The 27,319-nt window shown below is 33.2% G+C and overlaps 2 protein-coding genes across 6 annotated transcripts in view; one reads left to right on the forward strand and one right to left on the reverse strand.

Moving 5' to 3' along the window:
- The window catches only part of LOC134841257 (metal cation symporter ZIP14-like), a 379,452-nt gene that overhangs the window by 53,023 nt on the left and 299,110 nt on the right, over positions 1-27,319 (forward strand). The gene's annotated exons all lie outside the window — the stretch shown is intronic.
- LOC134841983 (regulator of G-protein signaling 17-like) overlaps positions 1-27,319 on the reverse strand; it is an 80,916-nt gene that overhangs the window by 39,094 nt on the left and 14,503 nt on the right. Inside the window, exon 1 of one of the 3 annotated variants that reach the window (XM_063858112.1) lies at positions 26,919-27,219. The exons of the other annotated variants lie outside the window; for them this stretch is intronic. The gene's annotated coding sequence lies outside the window, so the exon portion shown is untranslated. Of the gene's footprint in view, positions 1-26,918; positions 27,220-27,319 lie in introns of those variants that run through there. 3 annotated transcript variants of the gene reach the window in all.

Genomic DNA, 27,319 nt, shown 5'->3' on the forward strand with positions numbered 1-27,319 from the left:
CCTGATCTAAACTACATTTTATGATTGGATAAATTAGATATTTTACCATTGTAAAGTATTTAATATTAACCAATCATGATCCATCTAACTAACAACCCACTTATTTGTAAGTGCTGAAATTACTTGTAATTTCAGCACCAGAGAGATTTGAATTTAACTTAGAAATTAGTTGACTCTCCAAGAGAACTTCAGCAGCCGCAATAAACCAGTATACCCTAGATCTATTGAGCCTAGCAGAGACTAGTTAAACAACCTGAGACTAGATAGTATAAGAGTAAGATTAGGATCGGTATTAGACTAAGAAGTTGCACGAATCTATCCGGCCGAAAATAAGATAGCGTGACGAGCAGACGGTGTACCCTATCCGAAATTACTCTATGAGTTAACCACCTCGGTTATAACTCATCTGGTGCGACCATAAGTCTCGAACAAGACCTTAATAGCTTGGAATTAACCAAAAATAGATTAGAATTTAGACAAAACATTTTTAAAATGTTATACGACGATAATTTAATCGAAATGTCTCTAAGACTCAATAGATCAGAGCCAATATTCCGAACGATAATAGAACTACCCGGAATTGGAAGAATACCTCGAACCAGAGACGACATACGACAAAGTAGAAACTTACCAAATAGTTATATGATAGTACGGCAAAAGCCAACACAAACTTTTATATTTAGAATTTTATTAGCAATGAATTTAGATTTTCATTTGCAAACATAAAATCTTGAAGCCAATCTTCATGCTCATTACAGGCGCTAAACAAAATATTAATATACAATAACGATTGATAAAAATATCTCAGATCGTTTTCCTAAAATTCTGCAGTATTATATAAAACATGTTTGGAAAATATTTATTGAAAATCAAAATAAAAATTAGTAGCATGACAATAAACTGTTAGTAATCATAAAATCATCAGTTGTCTCAGCTTCATCACCTAAAACATAACAGCAATCATAAGCTCACTAATATCATTAAAACACTAAATCTTTTCTTAAACAAATTTAAACCATTTTAAACTTAAATTCACTTAATTTTAAAATCAGATCATCAAGGCTTATCCTTGGATCTTAATTCATTTTCTATTTAATTAAATTTTAAAACTTGATCATCAAGGCCTATTCTTGGATCAAAAAGAACAATTTTGTTCTCCCCCACCCACTTAGCTAGTGTCTAACGACCTCAAACGTCGATTCACTATCCAACCCTTTCTCAAAACCCAAGACTAATAGAAATTTTTGAACAAAACTAACCATTCAAATTAGGATAAACAGTGAAGAACTTCGGTTATTCATCCTTCACTTGAACCCTCCTCTTACCAGACCCAGGATAAATCATAGACTTAGTAAGTTTAAAATAGTATCTAACGAACTACTCGCGTTCTAATTATACCTGAACCTTGTGGATCGATTTACTATTCTCCAACCCTTGAACACAATCACTACCCTTAAGTAAGATTAAGTAAGTTAACACCTTAGCTTATACTAGCCACGAGAAAGTAAAAAATCATTCTTCGGAATCGATATACTTTTCTCTCCAACCCTGAACAAATAGACCCAGGTTAAGCTAACCAAAAAATCGTAAGGACTAACAATTTAAGAAAATAGAAATCATCTAACAACTTTTTGCATCCGTCATCCTAAACCTTATGTCATTTAAAAATCTAGGAAACAAACAAACAATCGTTTTACACAACTGTGAAATAGATAACAAAAAATACGACCTTGTAATCACACCTCATACACAAACAGTTGGATATATTAGAACAAAACGACAAACACTAAAAAGGAAAATAATAAACAAACAAAGACAAATAACACGAAAAAGATTTTCCAAAAATAGAAACGCATTTTCAGAATCAGAAGCCAGCAATTTAGACGAACTTTATAAATTAAAAGAATCTATAGATAAAAATTGCCCCATTCACGATCAATTATATTTTTCCGACTCAGAAACAACTTCAAATTCATCAAAAAGAGGAAAAAGAAGAATAAAAAAGCAATATAAACACAAACCAGTACATTTATATAATTGGAATCAACCAATTAGACATATCGATAATTACCTATTAACAGTCATTAAACGAAAAAATGAGCCAAACACACACTCCGAGTGAAGATAGTCCAGATGATGACGATATCTACCCCTTCCTCGTAGATGCACCCAATGATAGAGGGCAGCATATACTTTGCAAGAATTTACTCCTAAATTTGTTTGAACCCGGAATCAGCCCATGTAAAGCAGAGTTCCCAGATGTAAAGATCAAAAGACAATTTATTGATCACTATCTGAAAGATATATGTAATTTGACACAACACTACGGAATCTACACCATAGAATTCACCTCACCAAACCCGAATCACCGCAAATATGTAATTCAAACAGACGACCTTGATTTACAATTTTCAAAAGTATTCTCAGAATACATAAAAAGCATACAATATCATAACTCACAAAGAGCAAACTCCATATTCACTAATGAAGTTTTTGCCATAATATATAGTTATATCTCAATATTAGAGAACGAAATTCCAATCCCAAGTGTCTCACCGACAGAGACATCCAAACATATAAAGGTACGACATGAAATCACACTATTTTCAACTTTTCTACATATAATTAAAGAAAATTTCACTAAAGCTGATGTTTCACAACATACAAAACATGACTTACAAAAAATTTTGGCATGGTTTATAATAGATTATTTCACACATAATATAGATTTAATTTCACAAGCAAGAAAAAATTTCAGACCTCAAAATTCAAACGATGATACCGCCATCACAGAACAGTTAGACTACGTTTGGGACCCCGAATGGTCTCATTATGCATTTATAAATATCCCACAATCAATTGCAAGTCAAGCAATAAGTACAATATCTTATACCAGAGATTATGTAAGAGTAGTACCATTAACAATTGATGCAGCACCATTAAACTACAATACATTTTTACCCGATACGCGAAATAACAGCTTAAACTCGACCGTCATACACAATGAAAACCTTAATGGAACTAGGAATCTCACTCAACAAGATATTCAAACACCATCACACTTCAAAAATGAAGAAATTGTACAAACAACAACAACTACACAACAAAGTATTTCACCAATACGTCCAAATTTAACAACACCAAGAAATACAAACACTTCAGAAGCACAGGTAACCTTGCAATCAACCGTTAAACCTTCGGTTGCTCCAAAATATTCACAAATGGATTATCAAACATATAGACCCATGACAATACCGTCAAAAACACGCAGAACGTTCACAAGAAACACTTTTGCGGAACACAATTATAATTACGCACATTCATCAAAAACAAACTATCCCCCACAAAAAAATAATAATAATCAGATAAGATCTCGATATTGGGATAACCCAATGGCAACAACCAACTCAGTAAATTTTCAAACTAATTCACATCCTCCACAGGATCGTAGTGAAAATTACCCATTCTTTCAACAGAACAAAAATAAAAAACAAGCATCTCATCAAACGGATTATTTATCCTCTGATGATGATTATTTACAACCAGATATATTTGCACCATACACTCAAGAATATCGTGGACAAGGAGTGCAAAAACCGCATACATATCATAGAATTTTTTCTCCACACCCAACAGATACACAAAATCAACAACCAATGCAAATGCAAAACCCAATTAATACACAATCTTTTCAACCAATTCAGCCACAAAACCAAATGATTACACACTCGTATCAACCAACACAAATGCAAAATGAAATACCACTTCCATATTACCTTCAACAACACGAAATAACAAAAAATCAACTTTCGAATTTTTCACAAATGCCAAATGCAGCAGAATCATTACAAATGACAATGAATCCATACCTTATGGGTGGATCATCAATAACATCAAACAAACCATTAATGGTATTCACAGGAACAGACCCTGAATATTCTGTAGAATATTATTTAAATGCAGTAACATCAAATTTAATTTTAAATATAGGACCTGAACCAATTAATACGCCACTACATCAAAATTGGATACATCGACGCACAGCGTTGATACAGACAACCTTAGACGGCGCAGCCCAAAAATGGTTTTCAGTATTGCCTATAGAAATAAAATCAAATTGGAAAAGATTTACACAAGAATTTTCAAAAATGTTTGACTCCGAAAGAAACAAACAACAACAAAGAGTTTTATGTAATGAAATTCGCAGATTACCAAATGAAACCATCAAACAATTAGCAGTACGTATCGAAACACTAGTTCGAAAAGCATACTCACTAAATACACGCGACTACAAAAACACAAAAATGACAGAAATCTTAATGATGACCTTAACACCTCAATTAAGGAAAATAGCAATAAAAAAGAGAGCATCCCATCCCTCCTCAATTCGAGAGCCCGATTTAGATTTTCGAAAACTAGTAGATAAACTAGAGCAAGAGGAAATTACAATGAAACTTGAAGAAACAGAAAATCTGAAATTACAATATGTTAATCGAATTGAAACAAATACCACAAATATCAATAATATACAGGAATCAGATACAGACCTCGTTGAAAAAATCACTGAAATACTCAATATTTATTAAAAACACCCAAAATTTAAAGGCAAACCATCTTTTAAAAAATGGTGTAATTATTGCCGACGATACGGACATAGTATTTCTGAATGTAGACAAAAACAACAGGACAATCAAAACAAACCTCAAAAATATAAGGAACCGAATAAATCATTCTATCAGTACATGAAAAAAGATCAAAATCTACCGAACAAAAATATATACAGCAACAACAGTTCAGGAAAACCACTTCCGAACAATACCAATTACACGAGAACTCAATCACCATATAATTCAAGTTATAGAGGAAGATCACCAGAACGAAGAAATACACAAAATTCATCACAAAACCATTATAATAGACCAAATAGTCGAAATAATTACTCCAGATCAAATTCAAATACAACACAATTTGTTTCTAGATCTAATTCCCAATCAAGAAATAATTACTATCCAAACAATCAATCACGAAACTCATCATACAATAGAAATAGAAATTACTCCAATAATCGAAATAGAAGTTATTCAAACAACCGAAACCAGAATTACCCGAACAATCGATCAAGGAATAACTCATATAATAGATCAAACTATAACAGACCAAACAATAATTATCAAAACAGATCACGAAATAATTCACAAAATCGACATTCAAGTTATAATAACCGTTATAGAAATTATTCCCAATCACCACACAGGAATAATAACCATTATAATAATTCTAACAATCGCCACAGAAGTAGTACACCTAAACATCAAAGAAATATTAATCAAGTACAATCAAACCCAGAAACAACATCAGACCCCCCAAGTATTGATGACACAGGAAATAACGAACTACAACTAAATCAAACAAACTGTGAATCATCAGATTCAGAAAGTGATACAGGAAACACTATTTCCATCAATATGATAGCAGTCGAAAATGACTACGAACCTATTATATATGAACAACCTTTTTCATCACATATATATGAAAATCAATTAGAACTCCTTCACAATTATTATATTGAACCCATCCATTCTACACAAACGGCACAAGAAACTAACGAAATCAACACTACAAATCAATCCAATGAAAATGACAAAACAAAATACTTGAATACAAATCACATCTATCAAAATATACAAAAAGAACAACCCAAAGAAAAAATTTGGACAATACCATTTCTTTTAGAAAGCCCAAGAAACAAAGAATTTCAACCACCAGATCTTGAAATTGATTTTTTAATTGATTCAGGAGCAGAATCAAACATAATAAACATTCCCACATGGAATGAGATAAAATCATTACACCCAAAACTAACGCCTCTTGAAACCTCCAGTAAACTAGCAACAGCACAAGGATCAACATTGGTAAACTATGGAAAAATTCAATTATTTCTTCTCCTCACAAGAACAATAGAGCAAATAAAAATTTTAAATAAACCATTTAAACAAATATTTCATATCACTGATATTAAACACAATATCATTGGAATACCATTTATCTCTAAATATATACCAACAATCAACATTTTGAATAGTAAAATACTAATCAAAGATAAATACACAAAAACAAAAGACACATCCCTAACATTTTTTCAAAGATTAAATAAACAACCACCATTCTTTTCAAAATTTTATCCGATATATAATCAACAAAGAAAACACCTGAAACCACTATCAGGAAACATATATAATTTTTCAATAAAACAAGTTCACCAATATGATAAAAAACAAAATAGACAACAACTCTATATGTCAGATTTTGAATTCAAACCTATCCATAAGTTTTTCAAAATCACAATCTCATCCATAAAATATTTGAAAAACTCGAATTCAGATATTATTTCTCTACATGTATACAACAATACACCCTATTAAGTAACACTACCTTTAGGACTTTTAGGCTATTGCGAAACCAACGCTACGATATCACCAGTACACGAAAAAGCATACCGCGTAAATAATATACTCCAATTATTAGATATTTGTCAATCCACAATTCTTAATGAAGAATTATCCATAAATAATATAATAAGTAATGAAAAAAGAAATACAGATTATTTCACAAAAACCCGATATTTCAAACCTACATTCAACATAAATAACTATACAGAGAATCAACAGAAATTTTTAACAATGTTTAACTTCCAACATTCACAAATAACACAAGACGAATTTGATAAATTAGCCAAACAGCTAATAAAATATTCATCAGTCTATGCAACATCTAAATTTGATGTTGGCAAAATCAGTTCATCACTACATCTCCCATTAAAACCTGTTGCAGTTTTCAAAAAACAAAGAGCAAGTAAAGTACCAATTCATTTACACGATAAAGTAAACAGATTACTCGATATTTTAGAACAATACAATATAATCTCACCGGTAAACAAAGAAGAACAACCAAAAGGTAACACATTTATCAACCCTGTTATCATCCTAGCAAAAGGAGAATCATTAAAAATAGTTCTAGACGCTAGATATCTTAATTCACTAATAGACGAATCAAAATGCAATTGGCCTATTGAACCAATACAAGTTATTTTAACAAAAATAAACGGAAAATACTTTACAACCCCAGATATGAATAGTGCATATAATCAAATGCCACTAGATGAACAATCGCGACGCTTAACACAATTTGTTATTGGAAATCAGCAATATGAATTCAACCGCCTATTCTATGGAATATCCATAGGACCAGCAGCATTTTCAGCTTTTATGAGCAAAATTTTTCGACCACTAATACTTAAGAAAAACGCAATCACCTATTTAGACGATGTTTTTATGCAATCACAGACAAAAGAAGAAATGTTTAATGTTTTAGAACACTATCACAAAATACTTCAGAACGAAAATCTGAAGGCCGCTCCCGACAAGTCACACTTCTTTTTAACACGAGTTAAATTCTTAGGATATAATATAGAAAGAAAAACAATCACTCCATTAAAATCACGCATTGATGCTATTCAAAAGCTCCAACCACCAACAAACAAAAAGAAAATCCAAGAATTCCTTGGAATGTTAAATTTTTTAAGCAAATATGTCTATAAAATGCAATTATACCTAAGACCTTTCTATAATATACTTAGACAACAAAATACTTTTGAATGGAACACAGAACATCAAGCACAATTTGAAGAAATTAAAAAACTCTTAACTGAACAAATTTCGAATACAATTCCAGATCCAAATCAACCATTCTATGCAATGTGGGATGCTTCGAATTTTGGCATCGGCGCAGCATTATTACAATCACACAATGGTACAAACAAAATGAACCTTATATCAGCAAATTCTCGATTATTCACTCAAGCAGAGCTACGACTCTCAACTCTAATGAGAGAATGTACAGCCATAATATATACACTGACAGAATATGAATTTCTAATACTTGGATCAAAACATCCAACAGTTTTATTCACAGATCACAAACCAATCATTTTTCTCTTTACACAAAAATCTAATCCAAACCACCGAGTTTATAGATTTCAATTAATTCTAATGAAATTCCCAAACTTACATATAGTTTGGACAGCAGGAAAGAATCTTGCATTACCAGACACTTTAAGTCGAAATACACCACCTGAATTACTTAAACGTAAAACTACAGTTGAAATACCCAAAAATATAAAATTTTACCTTGCAGAAAACGAAACATCACCCGACTAGAATGCAAATATGCAGTAAAAACTGACGTTGAACAATCACAGATAAACAATCTACAACACTTCCCACTCTATTTAGATTGCCAAAATAACCACTACGAAGTTGATCTACTTGGAACATCAACTTTCAAACCAATTCCATACTCACAATGGATAAAAAATAACACCCAACAAAAAAGAGTAAAACAACACTCGCATAAAAAAGACCTTTTTCCATTAATTGAAAAAGAAAATCTAACTGATAAAATAAATTTATCAGGACCACAAACAAACGATTCAAAATACACAAAAAATCAAGTTTTTGACCTCCATGACCCACTTGATACAATTCCTTTATCTAAATTAGAAATTGAAAACATTTTTCTCCCCCCAACAGATAAAATTACAATTAATACTTTGAAACAATATCAAAATCTTGACCCAGTAATTAGACAACTAAAATCATGGCACAAATATAAAACTAAACCCGTCAAGGCAGATACAACTATTTTAGGAAATAAAACACTCCTCAGATATTTTCGAAAATTTAATAATACAACAATTAACGAAAACACAGACCTTCTAGAATACCAATTAAACGAATCTACAGTTCCCTGTCTCCCCCTAAGTATGATTCTTATAGCTTTTAATATTTCACATACACAAAACATTAAAGGACACTCTGGATCAGAGAAAACATATTCAAATTTCATACAAAACTTTTATTTTCCAAATGCACCAATTTGGATAAAAGTACTATGCAATGATTGTATAGTATGTCAGCTAAATAAACCTTATCCAAATCAAAAACAAATAGCACAAAAATAAGATTTTAAAGGACAAAGTTTGTACTTTAACCACCGTATTTCATTTGATACAAAAGGACCAATTTCACCCTCATCCGAAGGAAACTCCTACATTATGGTAATTGTTGACGCATTTACACATTATGTAGCACTTAACCCAGTACCACATTTTAACGCTTATTACGCTTACACAACACTCTATGAACACTGGATAGCTAAATTCGGACTACCAGAAATTTTAGTTACAGACAACGGTACAGAATTCATAAATAATGAAATCATCACATTATGTCATTTATATAACATCAAACACAAACCACGTACATCTCATGCACCTTGGACAAACGGCTTAGTCGAAGGTATGAATCGTTCACTACAAGAATATCTTAGATGTATCATCAATGGAAATGATACAAAATACACCGAATGGTCAGCAGATGTAAAACTATTTCCCTCAGCATATAATTCACAAATCACGACAACTCTAGGAATGTCACCATATGAAATGGTTTTTAATCAAAAGCCACGCAAACCAATTATGTTTACAGCAAACTCTCATAAAAATGCACAAAGTTATTGTCAACCGAATAAAGAATCAATTTGTTACAACTTACCTTTACATACACACGATGAAGATCATTTTCATCACCCACAAATTCTTAAATTAGCCTCCGGTACACACACCGAATGGATTTTAAACAGAGATAAAAAAACACAATGAAATTTACCAAAAAGTAACAAAAAAATTGTTACAAAGACAAAACATTAATGAACAAATAAATTCACGCTTTACACCAGCCTCCGATTTAAAAATTGGATTATTTGTTTTAATACCCAATTTTAACACTGAAAAAGGAATCTCTAAAAAATTACAACCCCTTCGAAAAGGACCATACCAAATAATTGCCAAACCCACTGATGTCACATATAAAATTACCGACTCAAACAAAAAAGAAATTGTTCAACACCGAAACAACCTATTACCTTATTACCCAAAAGAATACGCACTACGCGAACTAACTCAATTATATTCTTTCACAGGTTTAAAAGTTATTCAAAATACCCCACCACATACGGAGAATAAAACAAAAGAACAACATGACATTCATCTCGAAAACCAAAATAAGAAATCAACTATAACAAAAAACAATACAAAAAAGCTAGATCAAAATATACCTCAAAAAGAAAGAAAAAATAGAAAATTGACAGAAAAAATAATACCCCAAGAACTAATCGACAAATCAGAACATAGAGAGTCATCACGACTTAGAAATCAACCACGAAAAAACTATAAAACATTCATTCCACAGTCTAAAATATTAAAGAAAGTCGAATTTCAAAAACAGCTTTAATTTTATATTTGATAATCTTTGCACCTCTGAAATATTTTGAATTTTCTTTTTTCAAAATAACATGCTGACAAACAAGCAACGATTCTAGTTCAAAATTAGCCAATAGGATTCATCCAATCCGTCATCTTCCAACTAGACGAACGATATTAAACTCCAGGCATATCTATAACTATAACTTTGCGACCTCCAGGTCAAAAATAAGCAAACCACTCCAACTTGACAACTAAAATAAATACCACCATAATATCATAACCCTCCCTTATCTAATAACCCAAAGATCAACAATATTTCCCCAACTCCGATCTCAAATACCCCCCAAACAAATATGTTAAATTAGCCTAAAGTAAAAGAACGACCAATTTAATTAGCCTAAAGTATAAAAATCTCAAAAATACCCCAGATCATTTGACAAATAAAAATAAAGACAAAGAAGACCTCCCGATCACCATAAAATTCGCCCCCAACAATTTTTCACAAAACTCAACCCACTTGTCAAAAAACCAATAAATAATCCGACCACACTTGAAAATTGCCTCAAACAACAAAAAATATTCGATCGAGAAGCCATTTCTTAAATGTTCTTCTCTCGACCAGTCAACTTAATACTCAACATTTTCATAAACTTTTTAACGATATTTAAACTTTTAATCATATTTTTTTTGATACCTTTGAATCTTTTCTAATAATCTTAATCATTTTTTGCAATACTTTTTTAATTTTCTATTCCATATTTGAACTATACCTCCAGCTTTCAAAAGCTATTGACTATATCCACAGGTACGATTCACAAAACTTATCTAAATGATACGAACCATTTTTAGTAGAACAGATATTTTTTTACTATTTGTAATTTTTATAACATTTCTATCATCCCTCATCTTGACAATATGCAAATGTATAAAGAAAGCAATCATCACATTCGCCCTAGCAACAATCCTCCTAATTCTTTTTCTAGAAGAATACTATAATAAACATAAATTTTCCACTAAAAGAATAAATAAAAAAAGCCATCAAAAATTGCTAACCAACAATCACTCAGTCAGTCTTCACCGACATCATCCCAAGATAACCCAACACCATCTTCAAATACCCAAAACCCCCAAACATCCACACGAATTTCTTTTCAAGATAACCCATATACCTTTGAAGAACGACACGCTCGCTTATCTGAACCACTAGAACCAGTTCAACGACAAGCACCTTTAAGCGAACCAACATATAACTTATACCCAACACTACCACAAGAATTAAGTAGAATACGAAATCCTAGTCAAAACCAAAATACAGTCGAAATAAATAGACAAATTATACATCCTCGACGAAACAGAAATTTTCAAATTCCCCGAGTTCATTTTGATATACCTCAATCCCCATCACAAAGTACTCCAGAAAACCCCATCGGTATATTACCAGAAACCCCTACGCTTCTTTCACAACGTAGCACCTCAAGCCTACCCTTAGATTACTTAGGTTCAACACCAACATCTGAACAAATACGTGAAAATCCCTTTAACCCTACAAACCAAACATCACGACTACCATATTGGACAACACATTCATTCACACAAGGTGAACCAAATTTAATCAATGATCCAATAGATATTTCTACGGATACGACAACATCCTCATCACTACCAGAAACATTATCACTACCATCAACACCATCAATCAGTCAGATTTCACCACCGCCTTTTAACTTAAATTTCCCAAATAACCTCGACGCTAGATATCGAGAACAATCATCAACAAATATTCCTTTAAGACTAGACTGGAATACATTCACAGCACCTCCACCATTATTTGGACAACACCCTGAAAGTAACCGACTCCACAACTGGGCACTAAATAGTCTACAATATAGACAAGACATTCACGAAGACATTCGTGATCATAACATCCAAATACTCCAACAAAATAGTCTACAATTAAAATTTGAAATCACGGTTAAATTAAACAACATTACTCAACATCCCTATCCATTAAACCCACCAAATATAACAGCTCAATCACTACCACCACCATTTATAACAACTGAAGTGATATACAAATACGGCAGATATACCAAAAAGACAATTGGTTACATCACATTTTATAACCCATACTCAGGATTGTCATACACATGTATATTCTAAAAATTTTAATTTTTCTCCAACTCCTTTTTCTAATAACCTCAAATGAAAACATATACCCTTCCCCCCGCACAGGACCCCAAGATTTATTAGTAACACATTACGATTGTGAAGAAAACGAACAAAAAACATTACACAAATATGCAATAAATCAAGTATCACAATGCGAAACAGAACCACAAGCCATAGAAACAACAAATGTAATAGCGACACTTTATTCAAAAGCCCGAGCAACAACAGTTATAGGATATAAATTCACAGCAACATTTTCCGAAAAGAAAGTACATTGTTCACAAGTCTCAAATGGAAATAAAAACCGACTTGACCACGAATCATTCTACCAGAGTAATATCGAACGACTTTTACATCTCAATCCCGAAGATTGTAAAAACGAGTTACTAAGACTCAATATCACAAGAAATAAAAACACAGATAGAAAATTATTATATTTCCAAGTTTTTGCAGATTCTGTACATCAAGCAGAACTTGAAAGATATCAAGGACATATAAAATTAGATGAAAAATACCCATACAACGGCGCACACGGAAGATTAACTTATGATATACACGATAAACACTGGATACCACACATTGGTATAAATGACCCATCAAACTGCAAAGCAGACACAAAAAATAAAGGATATCAAGAAATTATGTTTTTCGATTGGAAAATACAACTCGAAAAAATACAACTCACACGCGATTTATCTGATAACACCATGATCTATCAAGGAATTAGATTACCTTGTAAAAACGATCAAGGCTATTATGATCCTACAACACGAACACAAGCAACAATTGTTTGGTTCCCCGAAGACACATGTACAACATTTCAAGTAGCAAAAATACACGCTCGTATGATAAAATTTCACGAAAAATATTTTATACAATCAATTCCATATGAACAAGTCCATCCATCACGAAGACAAAGTTCTAATTTTAGAAACATACACAATATAGAAAATAAATTGACACGTTTTCAAATATATCAAGAAACAGAACTTGCATGTAAATACAGAAATCCACTTCACAAAACACAAAACTCCGAGATATTAGTTGAATACGAAAAAGGATTCGACATGACCACTGGAAAAGTAAAAATCGACCCATACGCCACAAGTCACCCCATAAACGAAGGAACATCATATATACCAGTTGATTTTCAAAAAAAGTAAAAGTCAACCTGGTGGACATCTAAAGCCCCATAACACTAGAAGCACACGTTTACAAGAATTATCACTAATGAATAGTACATATTTCGGTAACATCCACTATGATATTTACCTAGATATGAAATTAGACTACACAATTAGCCGAATTTTTCAAGAAATATCACTCTCTGAATTAGAAACACTTCACCAACTATGCGAATTAGAAAGGACACAAATCCTACAATCACTTGCACTAGCAGTATTAAAAATACCCTTAGCAGGATATTTACTATCAGGAAATAGATCAAATTTTTTAGACTATGAAGGAAACATTTTATGGTTTTATACCTGTACCAAAAAAAGTATCACCACTATATGTTTTTGAAGATAAACGATGCTATAAAAGAATCCCTATCTTTTATAAGAATAAAGTACATTTCGTTGACACGCTTTCAAGACGAACCTATTTTTGGGATACCGCAGTCCCATGTGGATCAGAAAATAGCCACAATGTAGTTCAACTGAACCCTGATGAAGATAAATATTACCTTCTTACCCCATATCCCACATTAATGCAATCACTCAAAAAATTTTCACCTGAAAGCATCAGAGCTATTGCTCGAAACCCAAATATTGACCTACAATCAATTGGAATATATTCAAAATCCGATATCCAACATCACATTAGAACACAACAATTCCAAGAATTATTAACACAAATGGACACTATACAAAGACAATCAATTGACCAAAACTTACGCAAAATTGCCGAAACCGCAGGATTTGCAGATATTTATACACAAGACTATAGCGGATATTTTAAAGACATTAAAGACTATATATATCTAAACGGTGAAAAATATAGACCACAAGATATTTCACCTATAAATATTTTTAGCTTTGTTATACGATTTTCTAGGATGGCCCTACTACATCTTAGAAAAATTGACTATTTTATACGCAATGTTTAACTTTATAGGATTTCCTTTTTCGCTTTTAAAAGGAATCTATAATACATGCGCTATACACACACAAGTAAATAGATAAGCAAGTGTAGCACGCATACTATTTGCAGAATTTTTTGGAATTTTTTCATCATCAATAAACAAAATTCTTTTAGACGCACAAATAAAAGAATACAACACAAAAATAGCAACAAGACAGAACACATACGACGAAGAACATAACAATGTAGACATAACGCCTACAGCGCCACAGTTACCACCCCTACCACATAACCATCCACTATCACTAGTCCCACGAAATTTTCGAAATTTAGCAATAACACATAATCCAAATTTTAGACCAACCATATCACAAAGTCCCATTCAACATATAATGACACACCATCCACTAGATGAAAATACATATGAACAAATTATAGAACAACCACATACCACCGCTTTTCAGTCTCAAAATAATAATTTTTTTAGCCCACGATGAGCCGACAACTTGGATCCCTACACCGCTCAAATTCCCACCCGACCAACCTCAACACTCCAATTACAATAATTCCACTTTTTGCTTTCCCGCCACCCAATTTCCCAACCAATAATGTAACATCAGGCATGAATTCAGACACTAATTCACATATCTCAGTTTTATACTCCATCTCACAACTCAATAACCTAGATATTGAAACCCCTGATGAATTTGCAGACTCTGAACCATCTCCATCCAATAATTTTCAAACCAACTCCTCAGTTTTTTCAAAACCCCCTTTTCAACCAATCCCGCCAAATAACCCACTCCCATCGATTTCTACACCCTCTTATGCTTCACAAGTCACCCCAACCTACTCTTCATTTCATTCAGACCGATCATCCAAGTCTCCAGATACTCCCCAAATCTCCCAGGAACTAGATAATTTTATCACCCTACAACAACAACCCTTCCACCTTGAAAATTCCACTATAAATCAGATTTCATCCACAATAGAATCATCAAACCCACCTACCCCTACACCCTCTACAGCTTATACCGCATCATTAGCACCATCCTCCACATCCACCGAATCATCAAATAGCACTAATAGAGCTTATCGCACTTTCAAAAGAAAATTCCCGAACCATCCGTTTCCAACAAAACCAGGAACAGCCCGTGAATATATTAATCATCCAAATCACACTAACACGAGAGAATTTTTAGCCATCACCCTACCTTCATTTCCACAGTATACTTTGAACACTCCTAACGACACTAACAACACACGCAGTTTTGTAGATGAACACGTTTTAATGCCTACAATTCAATGGACATCATATTATCATTTTACTAACCCCCTTTGCCTACCTTTATCTAATACTCACATCGATATAGAAAGAAATAAAGATATGCTATATCGACTCACCACACCACTAACACATAGACAATTTACTTATATAGGATATAAAAAGTCACTAAAAACATACGCTGCACCCCGAGCTAACGAATACACTCTAGAATATTACGATCACAACATCATCCGAACTAACCAAGACCAATTTTTAGATGATGACCGTTTCGCTAACCCACAAATCACAGAAAAATTTTTCATCAAAACACCATATGTATTTACACTCAATATATTTGACCGCAAATTCGATCACATCATTTCTGAAGCACTAACCGACACACAAGCTTACGAAAGTTTTAAAGAAAAATTTCAATTATTTTCACTAACCTTTCATTTCCTTGCACCACATGAACGAGATTTGCACTGCTCACACGATGTTATGTTACGCACTAAACAAACCCACACATATACATATTATCGCTTCATACAAAATCACTTTGATCTACACACTCCATCAAGACAACCACATCACCGTTTTCAATTTATTAACTTTAAGTACACTTCACCATTTTTTCTTAACTTCACATATTGCATCAAAGATACTAACCTTCACGGTATTCTTCGCAATTATGATCCCATAACCCAAATGTATATTTTTTGTCCCATCACAAAGACCTTCAACGCAGAAGAATCCAGACCCTTCCTTATCCCACATGAATTTGTTCAACCTATAGAAATCCCCATATTAGAATTCATCCACAACACTAAATATAACCACAAATTATATAATCTCATCCAAAACACACCTTATGATTTTGCAGTTGGCACTGAAGAACTAAAAACCATTAAAGCACTTCAATTGCTTTGGCCACTGCTTCAAACTAAAAACATCATTCGCATACTAGCAAAGTTACTAACAAATTCCGACATAATCCACGACATCTTCCCCCACGGTTTTTGCCCCGACGACTAACAGGTAAGTATATTTTATACATATTCTTAACTAATAAATTTAAAATAAAACACTAACCATTCTTTATCCATGTTTTATTTAGATTTTTAGTCTTCATCTCACGATCATCTGCAAAATACAATAAACAAAAATAAAAAAACGAAAACTTCTTCAAATTCTTCAAAACTCTATTAATATTTAACACTAGATAAATTCAATAAAATTCATACCAATGTAGTAAATTAATTTATAAATTATTTTCCTAAAAGCAGTAATTCTAATAATGATGAAAATTTGTAACTTAATTTTTCCCCAAAACTAGCAGTAAAATTGAAATTCTATGTAGTAAATTGATAAGACGAAAATGCAGTGCTAACCTTTTGATATTTCCATTCACTCGCACAAGAATTCTATCCATACTCGCACAGCTCGCCCACGAAGAATTGTTTAAATAATGAATTTCAGTTTCAAGCTTTCACACTCAACAACTCTAACACACGATAACAAGTTTCCAACTTTCCTTTAACCCGGTTGGAAAGGAATTATATACTAAACAAAACTAACCAACGCAGCTTACTAAACACCACAACACATAGAATAACAGCATGACTAAGAATAGGAAACCAACGGTACCCAAACCGGATTAACCCAGTTTAAAACTGGATAATTTATTCTTTTGAAGACTATTATAAAGTCTAAGAAAAAAATAATAAAACACAAAAAAGTAGAAAGACAAACCCATACCAAAAACAATTTGATTTTTGAAAAAAGGACACAACCAACGAAACATAAGAAAAACCACAATAAACCCAACATAAAACGTTATCACATAACAGGACCTCTCACAGAAACCGCACGAAATCATACTCCCACTCCTGGCCTAACCCACCAGAGAGGACGTCCTGAGCATGCTCTATAGCCGGCCTAACCCACCGCGCTACATCCACGCTTTGTGACCACACTTCTATTTTTAATAAGAGGTACTCAAGGGTGAGTAACTCTTCAAAATAACTGAACTAAAACAAAAAGCTTTTGTGAAAACAACTAACCAAAATCATAATTAAAACACCAAACTAATAAAAATTTTATAAAATGTAAATTATACCTTGCAGTATATAGATCAGCATACAACACCAAAGACGAACATCCAAAGACAAAATGACCCCACTACACTCGAAAAAGAATGGCCAACCACAATCAATATGCCGCCCACAATCACAACTCAAAGGATTTAGAGTACGACTTGACTTCGCAGAAAAGGACTTCATTGAACTAGACCAATGACCACCTCGATGTTCAAGTATACGTACAGATCCGAGTAACCAGGCATCCCCTCCACGCACAATCTCCACGCCATTCCCAGACAAGGTCAACCCAAAAGAAGTTCTCTACATGGAACAGAAAAACCTGTCATAGCCAACCATTCTGAAATCAGATTTGAGTTTGTTGCGAAAACCCAGTCGTTGTCATGAGAAGACACAGCGATTGAACCTGGAACTTCTCTAACGCGAAAACCCAGAAGAATTATGATGTTCGCCAAATACCAACGTCCATCATCCATCCTTTGAATTACAGAAGACTATTCTAAAAAACTCTGTAAAACCCGGATGGGTGGAACCTGATCTAAACTACATTTTATGATTGGATAAATTAGATATTTTACCATTGTAAAGTATTTAATATTAACCAATCATGATCCATCTAACTAACAACCCACTTATTTGTAAGTGCTGAAATTACTTGTAATTTCAGCACCAGAGAGATTTGAATTTAACTTAGAAATTAGTTGACTCTCCAAGAGAACTTCAGCAGCCGCAATAAACCAGTATACCCTAGATCTATTGAGCCTAGCAGAGACTAGTTAAACAACCTGAGACTAGATAGTATAAGAGTAAGATTAGGATCGGTATTAGACTAAGAAGTTGCACGAATCTATCCGGCCGAAAATAAGATAGCGTGACGAGCAGACGGTGTACCCTATCCGAAATTACTCTATGAGTTAACCACCTCGGTTATAACTCAGTAGCGAATTTAGGAGGGGCGGTGTAGTGAACGCCCCCCCCGCTCAGGGATTCGACCCCCTGCCGACCCAAAGGGTCCCCCTTTGTACTATTTTGAGATATCTATTTTTGGTGGTGTACCCGCCAGTATACACTAATTTTTCAGGGGGAGTGCGCGCCAAAAAAACCGATTATTTGGTCGAAATTTTCCAAAAATTGCATAAAAACGCCTTTTTTGGCCTGTTTTTTTCACAAATTTGCCTGCGGCGCAGAAAGTTAGGTCAAATTGAGGTCTTTATAGTTATGTAGGAGAGCTCAGAAAATCATTTTGGTCGACTTAAAAAAAGGTCAACAAAGTTTTCAAAATTATTTTGTTATCGTTCCTGAACTTTTCATTTTTTGGTTTCTTGGTATGGCCAAAAAAAGTATTTATAAAAAAATTGGGAACTTTTACCAAGAAATCATTTCTAAAAAACATGATCCTTTCTTACAGTAACACTAAAGCTGCGACGGATCAAATTGAAATATGTAATTGAATTTTTGACGCTAAAAGAGAATAACGATTCAAATAGTAATGGAAAATCGCTTGATTTTGTGACGTATTGCTTCTGCATTTGAAAGCGGTTGTGGTCTCGGGTGATCAATTACGCAAGCCATTAATGGCCTTACGATGAAAAGAATTGTTCACTTGAACAATAATAAGACATTTTTGAATACAATCGGCACCAGTTTATGAGCGAACAGAGAAAACAGCAGACTTTCGTATACTGCAAAGGTTAACAGATAAGCGGACAGGCAGTCAAGTAAAAATCGAAGAGCCAATAGGTTGATTTTTGACCACGTCAGACAATCCAATAGAAATTAGCGTGGGGGGCATACATGACTTAAATCAAATTTCAGATACGGCCGGTATAAGATGAGAAGGAACGCTATTAGTTTAGTTTGAATAAATATCAGCGAAGCGGCGTTATTGTTTGTTTATTCTTTGTTTCAAAAATACCGCGAGCAAAATGGAATTTCAATTTTGGAAAAAAAGGTTGAAAAAAGACAAGATTTTGCAGCAAGCTCTGCTAAAAATATTGATTATGCAGTTTAAGCAAAGGCCAGTCGGTATTCCCTTATTTCCGTCGGCGGGCGCATTTCTTTTATTTGAAAGCCATGCATTGCGCAAAAACTTCACTAATCTTTTCACTCAACATCAGTGAGGGGAAATAAAGTAAAGAAAGCAAGCAGGAAATCGGCCTTGTTAATTTGTACACGCTCTAAAATCAGCTTCGAGTTATCGTCGTCATCAGATCAAGTTTTTCCCCAAAATCTGCCCCAAGTAATCTGGGCTAGGAAATTTAGGATAGCATTACGGTAAATAATGAGCTTCAAATGTCATTTAGGTATAATGGGAAAATGAGCTGGGCCTAGTGATGTACATTGATACAGTCCAAATTTAGTTTCAAAGGGCATAAAATCAGAGACAATCGGCAAGAGTAACTTTAGATCATGCTCATTTAATGCCTCCAAAAGATCGCCTTCAATTAGTTTTTTTAGCAAATCTAATGTTTTTTCATGCTGCGAATGTTGCAATTACCGTGTAATTTTAGCTAGTATAGCCAAATAGTATCAGCTGCCCGGGTCGAGGTGCTCACTTTATGTTTCGACCGTCTCGGCCAAAAATCGGTATGTTTCTATCGTCTCGACCAAATTTGGTATGCTTTGAACGTGCTCGACCGAAACAAATGTGCTCGACCGTGCTTGACCCAAGAAAGATATGTTTCGACCGTGCTAGGCCAAAACCACAAAGAGTCAAGCTGGCTAAGGGCCTAATGATTGGCTTTGACTGCTCCGAAAGGCTTTTTTGGTCTATTAGTGCTTAAAGTTTTTCCGAATTTTGGAGGTGAAAAAAAATAAACTTTTTGAGTCTAAAGACTTAATAAACTTCAATGTCATTTATAAATTACAATTCTCATTGCACAAAGTAGGACCGTGCTGAGTGGGTCTTTGCAAAATTTTGCCGATTGTTTTGATCTGTCTTTGAAACAGTCAATTCGTGAAAAATGTAGAGAAAACTTTATTAAAAATCTGAAAAACTATTTCTTATTTTAGCTCCAAGATAATGATAACGTTTCCCATTTGACTAATTGCTAAAATAAAACTTGAGATTTTTGTTTCATACATGACTGAAGGTTTCATCTGATTGTTTTATAGCTTTCTCTTTTTGTGTGACAATTTTGTCGCTAAAAAAGAAGCAAAAATTTTGTCGCTACAAAATTTTTGCTTCAACAATTTTAGGACCATGCGTAGGCCATCTCTTGATGCGCCTGTATATGATCAGCAAATATGCTGGTCTAGCTAGCTGCGCAATATAAATACATATATGCTGGATAAATTTGCTGTATGCGTCTTTTCACAGTTTTGCGAGCAAAAAATTTGACAAAAATTCATTTCTCGATCTGCTCAATTCAAATTTTGAACGTGCTCGAAGTATGTTTCGACGGTGCTCGAAGTATGTTTCGATCGTTCTAGAGTTATGTTTCGACCGTTCTCTAGGTATAGTTGGACCAAGCTCGACCGTGCTCGACTGTGCTCGAACGTGCTCGAGGTATGTTTCGAATTTGTGCTCAACTCAAACCCCTGTCTTGACGATTCTTTTTCGTTCAAGCACTGACATAGGCTTGACTTTGAAAGTCGAAACTTTGAAAGTGAAAGTGAGCACCTCGACCCGGGTGATACCCAAATTAAACCAAAATCAGATACTCATTCCGAAATTCTGCAATCAAACCATAGTCGTTTAAACCCAAAACTCAAAGGTCATCCAATTAACATCTGATTCTTTTAGCTACAATGTCATTTTTTCTCGATCGAAGTGCACGATTTATGTTAAAACAATTAATATCAATTTAAAACAAGCTAACAGGAAATGCTCAGTCCCATTTTTACAGGAAAGCATACGCAGTATGTTATTTCCTAGTATAGTACAGATAATTGAAAACTGTGAGCCCCTAACCGACTGCATTATTATAGCCAAAAATAGGAAAGCCCAGTGTTATATAAAAAAAGAAACAGTTCAACATTTCCGCAAAAAAGTCAATGTATTTTAGTTATTGACCCTTGAACTAGTATTTTTGTCGTCGCATGTACTGCATACGAGTGGAGAAACAGATTTTTGTTAGGGAAATGTATGCCGAGAATATTTTGAGGAGAACACAAATTTTGAATAAGTTAAAGCTTCTAAACCGCCGTATCAAAGTTTGGAATATATCTTTCAAAAATTCGAAACAGCCCTCTATCGTGACCAATTTCATTAAAAAAATTTCGTAAAAAAATTGAGTGCAATACAAAATGCTGGATAAAACTAAACATAACACAACCAATATTAAGTGCAATCATGCAATTTTTCAGACCCAAATAAAACACAGGAAAAAAATGCAGCACAACAGTTTAAAATCAAGTTATCTAAAAGTTTAATATGACTTCCAATGTTTTCTTCGCAAGCTTTTGTTCTTGTCACCAAAGTTCGTGTAAATGAAAGCCAAGCATAGTTTAAAGAAAACAAGCATAGCCGGTTACTGTGAAAGTAGCACAAAAACATCCAAACATGGTCTTGAAAAAAAAATGTTTTCAGATTAGGTTCCTTTTTTCTGCATGTTGTGATAAAAAACATCTAAGCGACATAAACATATATTTTAGGTGTATTTAACATTGATACTAAAAAACCATTAGAAAACTAATTTTGTAGAAAAATGATTTGAAAAACAAAAAATTGTTAGAAAAAGTTCAAAAAAAAAACAAATTTTTTAAACATTTTTTGCAGAAAAATTTTGAGTTTTGAACTTTCTGTTTGACAAATTAGCGCAAAAAACTACAAAAAACTAAATTTATTCAAACAAAACCAAGCCCGGTGCAAATATTCACGGTTGAAACTAAGCATAGAAAAGCGTTTGTAAGCATGCTTATTATCACCTGATTAGATTGAAATTAGACCAAAAATCAAAATTTTCAAACTGGTTTGTCTCGACACTAAGAAAATTGACTGTCATTCAATTTGTCTCGAATGACTGTCATTCAAAATTGATTTGTCTCGAATCACGACTGCAAAAGCTGTCTAGTGAATAATTGTGATAAACCAAAAATCTAACTGACCGATATTCAATTGACCATTTTCAAAGAAAATATTTTGGCAATAGTCCTTCTCTTGAGTCAGAGAATTTTTCAGCTCCTTTCGTTTTTTGAAAAACGCGTTTTAGAGCAAAATCCACAATTTTATCCATTTATATGTTATCAAATATAGCAAAACTATTAAATTGCGTAGTCCCAATGACCCATCCCAAGCTGTCAAGTCGTCAAAACTTCGTCTCAGACCCAAAAAAAAATAGAGAAAAAAATGCAGCAAAGTAGTTTTACCTTTGAAACGAAGTTTTCTTAATGGTTCCTTTAGTTAATCAAAAAACGCACTTTAGAGCGAAATCCAAAATTTTATCTTTTTATATATAATCAAAAATAGCAGACAAAGTCAAAATTCTGCAAACATCTGTTTCGATGTCAGGTTTTTATATTGATTTTAAAAAATTCAATTTCTGATCGTTTTTTTTGGATTCAAAGTTATTACCCAGAGCTTTCAGTTAAGAAACTTTCAGGAAATTTTTTTTTAATGATATACAGCCAGTCACTGTGTGTATTGTCAAGAGAAATTTTGGCTGAATGTTTTTTTCAAAAACAATAAGAATGGTTTTTTGCTGACCAAATACTTCATACAGGTGCGAATCACATCAGTCGTTTTATAATCAAACTACTTGTTATAAGATGAAAAATTTTGCTTTTTTCAAAAAGTTTTTCAACAACCTGTCAAAAAAATAATGACAAATTTTTATCATATTCAATTGCGCCGACTCAGAGTTTTTAATAAGTTCGTAATCGGATAGATTAGCTTCAACGTTACAGTTTAATGGAAAGAGTAGTTTTTGTGCAACCTAATTTTCCCATATAGCCAATTTTCGAATTGCATTAAAAATTTTTTCTTTATGAGCTATAAACATAAGTATGTTTCAGTTTGATTGAAACTTTTTCTCAAAGTTTCAATCAAACTTTTTCTCAAAGTTTCAAACTTTTTCACAAGTTTGTCTGGGTAAAAAATAATTACTGCGAGCAAAATTGCTTTAAGTAGGACTACTGGTATCATGTGAGTCTCTGACTCATCGGATTGTCCTTTAAGATAGTTTGATGTAGTTTCTGGCAAAATTGCAGAAAAATTGTGAGGTAGTTTCACTTGAAGAGAGTTGTGTACAACAATTGATCCAAAGCTTTCAGGAGATGTTTTTCAGTGTTTGAAATTTAATAATTTATTCCCGTAGCAAACAAAGGGATAATTTTATTCAACTGCTACTTCTAAGATCAACATTTTAAGCGCAATTTCTCGCATAGGTGTTACAAAACACTTGACTGATAATTTTCGGAAGCAATTAGTTCTTTATGCAAGATTTTATGCAAAAGTAAATAAAAATCATACATTATAATTTACTTTCAAATTTTTGATATGAGATGACATTCAAAAAGAAAATCAGTATATAATCAAGAAATCTGTTTATTTTTGATATATAAAATTGAAAACTATCTACATACATATATTAATAACCTGAATATAATCTATAAAAACTCTCTATATAATCTGTAAGGAATGTGTATAGAAACTGTCAATCATTTGTAGAGAGTAGGTACCATAAGAAGTACCAAAAAACAATTTTGGGTAGCTAATGAATTGTTTACCTCATATGGGATATGGGAGAACCGAAAGGATCAAAGAGCGAAAGTTGTTTTCTTTTACCAATAAAATTCCCCTTATATGCAAACTCAGTAAATGAAAAACCTTGACAAATGTGTTGTTTTTTGGTAATTTAAAAAAAAAACAGAAATTATTCAATTTTAGGATATAAATTTGGTTCCAAAACGTTAAACAATTCAACCAATTGAATTCAGCCACAGTTACGAGCAATTTTTCAGCTTTGACAAGAAATAAGTGCATGCTTCTGAGCTTGGTTTTTTTTACGAATTCCTAAAACAGTATATTAAGCAGTAATTTCCCGAATTTAGCATGGTTACAATCAGGAATTGATGAATTCATCACAATTTCACAATCCAAGAGACAAAAATGCTGCCACTTAACCACCAGTTCAAAACATTAAGATCCGAATTTTTGGTAAGAACTAATAAACAGAAATCAAACTGTTAATGTTTTAAGTTTAAACAAAAATTTTCACTCAAGACATTTTCGGTCCTTCGTAGATTGGACGGTAGGCAATGAAAAGCCTTTGCGCTACCTGCGCGACTACTAATTACCGTCATGTGACCTATGTCAACTAAGAAGTCCCGATAGAAATTGAATATTGTATCAGACAATTTTCACCTCGATCATTGAGGAAAACAACAATTTAGGATTATGCTTTGTTTGTATATTTGCCATTTACTGTTTTAAAACCAGAAGTATGCTTGCTTAAAGGAGACCTTTTAAAGATCTGAAGCGCAATAATAACTTGGTTGCTAGTGAGTATATTTAATGTATACAATGAATTCAAAAAATTGACCATTCAAGATTCTGTTGCTTTTAAAACCAGTTGTTTTATTTCTTCAATGATCAGAGTTGGAAATTTTGCCGAGCCAAAATCAGTAGTTAGTTTTTAAAAAAAGGAACAAAGAATATGATAAACAAGCTGCTACAGAACAAGGGGTGCATGACCTTGTGATAAAACAAAAACTAAATTCAAGAAAAGATGTGAAACACAAACAGAAATTTTGATGAAAACAGCTGTTTCCTGTCACTGTTTTAAATTTTTTTGTACATATATTTTAAAAAGAACAACTAATTTGCGCAAATAAATTTTTAATCTTGTATAAAGGTTTTTTTCGCTAAAAAATAGACATAAATTTAATTCAGGGGTGGATCCAGGATTTTCTCAAGGGGGCGGATTTTAAAAAATTCGAAAATTTTGTCGACCTTTTTTTAAGGTCGACCAATTTGATTTTTTGAGCTCTACCAAATCAATATAAATATTCTAATTTGACCACATTTTCTGGAGTTTTCTGAAAAACTTTGACCAAAAATTTGCGGTTTTCTGGCGCGCGTCAACCCCACCCAAAAGTTAGTATATGGTGGCGACGAAGACACCTTTGAAAAATTTTGAGGTCAGTCATCCAAAACTGAGGCTAAAACCACAGGTTCGTATATTTAAAGCAGTCCCCTGTCTCACTGGCTTAGACCAGATTGTACTGACGGTGTTCTACAGTCAGTTTGATTGTTCAAAAAGCTCATTGTTAGAATCCCAATGACTGTGTTTTTCTGCAATTTCCAAAGGGTGACCCACAGGGCATGTCAAACCCTGTGCTAAATGATTTTATTTAAAGAGCGCATACCCCTAAAGATGGTTCGCATTTGAAAGGTGGAAAGTCAGGCAACTTGCTACACATCCAAAATCAAATTCCTGGTAAATCAGTCAACTTCAAAAAAGGTCTGTAGGTTATATTTCAGGTACATTTGATTAACTCAAAGCTCTAGGCTGAGAACACTCGGGATCATTTTTTTGCAAGTCGAAAACAAATACCTCAAGTTAACATCAAAATAAGCCGAGTGATTTACCATATTAAAAATTCATCAGTTACAATGAGGTTTTGTCGAAATTTTGAGATTTCCTAACACTTTTTCTTTTTATAAGAAAAATCACTATGAAGTTTCTGCTTCGGTTTTAGTTTACGAAGAAATGTCACTCATCATATTTTTAGGTTTCTGAATTTTTGTTTCACCTCTACGACTTCGACTATGCTCTAGCTATGTTTCGACTGTGCTCGACTGAATTTTGATATGATATGACCGTGTTTGACGCAAACCACTGCCTCGTCTATTCTTTCTAGCCGTGCGCATACATTATGCTCGACTTAGAATGTCAAAACATAGATTATAGGCAACTCGACCCGGGTAGTTGGTTTTCAGGTGTCCAAGTCTGAAAACAGGCTAAATTGTTTTTACTTTGTTGAAGCAGCAAGTCAGCAACCAATGGGAAAAACTATGACAAAATAATTTTACCTGAAATGTTTAATTGAGAATCTTCACTTCATTTTGGTTCGTTTACCTAAAGGTTTTTTGTTGGAATTTGATGGTAAGCCGCAAGTTGAATTTTCAAGTTTTGAAGACTAACAATATACCTATTTTATCAATTCTAGGGCTTCAAAGATTAAGTTGTTTTATTGAAGTTATTTAGCTCGCAACTATATGGTATCACCGCCCGTTAGTCGTTTTGTGAGGATTTGTTGATATATCGACTAAAGAATATTAAAGGAATTCGATCCTGCGATTAACCCCTGGGCTAGTTGGTGGGAAAATTCGATTCGTTTTCTATCCCGATAAAATGGAAACAACAAACAAATTTGTACAAAATAGTCCTTTTTAAGTCGAAGAAGAAAGAAAACAAGAAAGCAATGAGCTAC

The sequence above is a fragment of the Symsagittifera roscoffensis genome, chromosome 3, assembly GCF_963678635.1.
Source record: "Symsagittifera roscoffensis chromosome 3, txSymRosc1.1, whole genome shotgun sequence".
NCBI classification, from domain to species: domain Eukaryota; kingdom Metazoa; phylum Xenacoelomorpha; order Acoela; family Convolutidae; genus Symsagittifera; species Symsagittifera roscoffensis.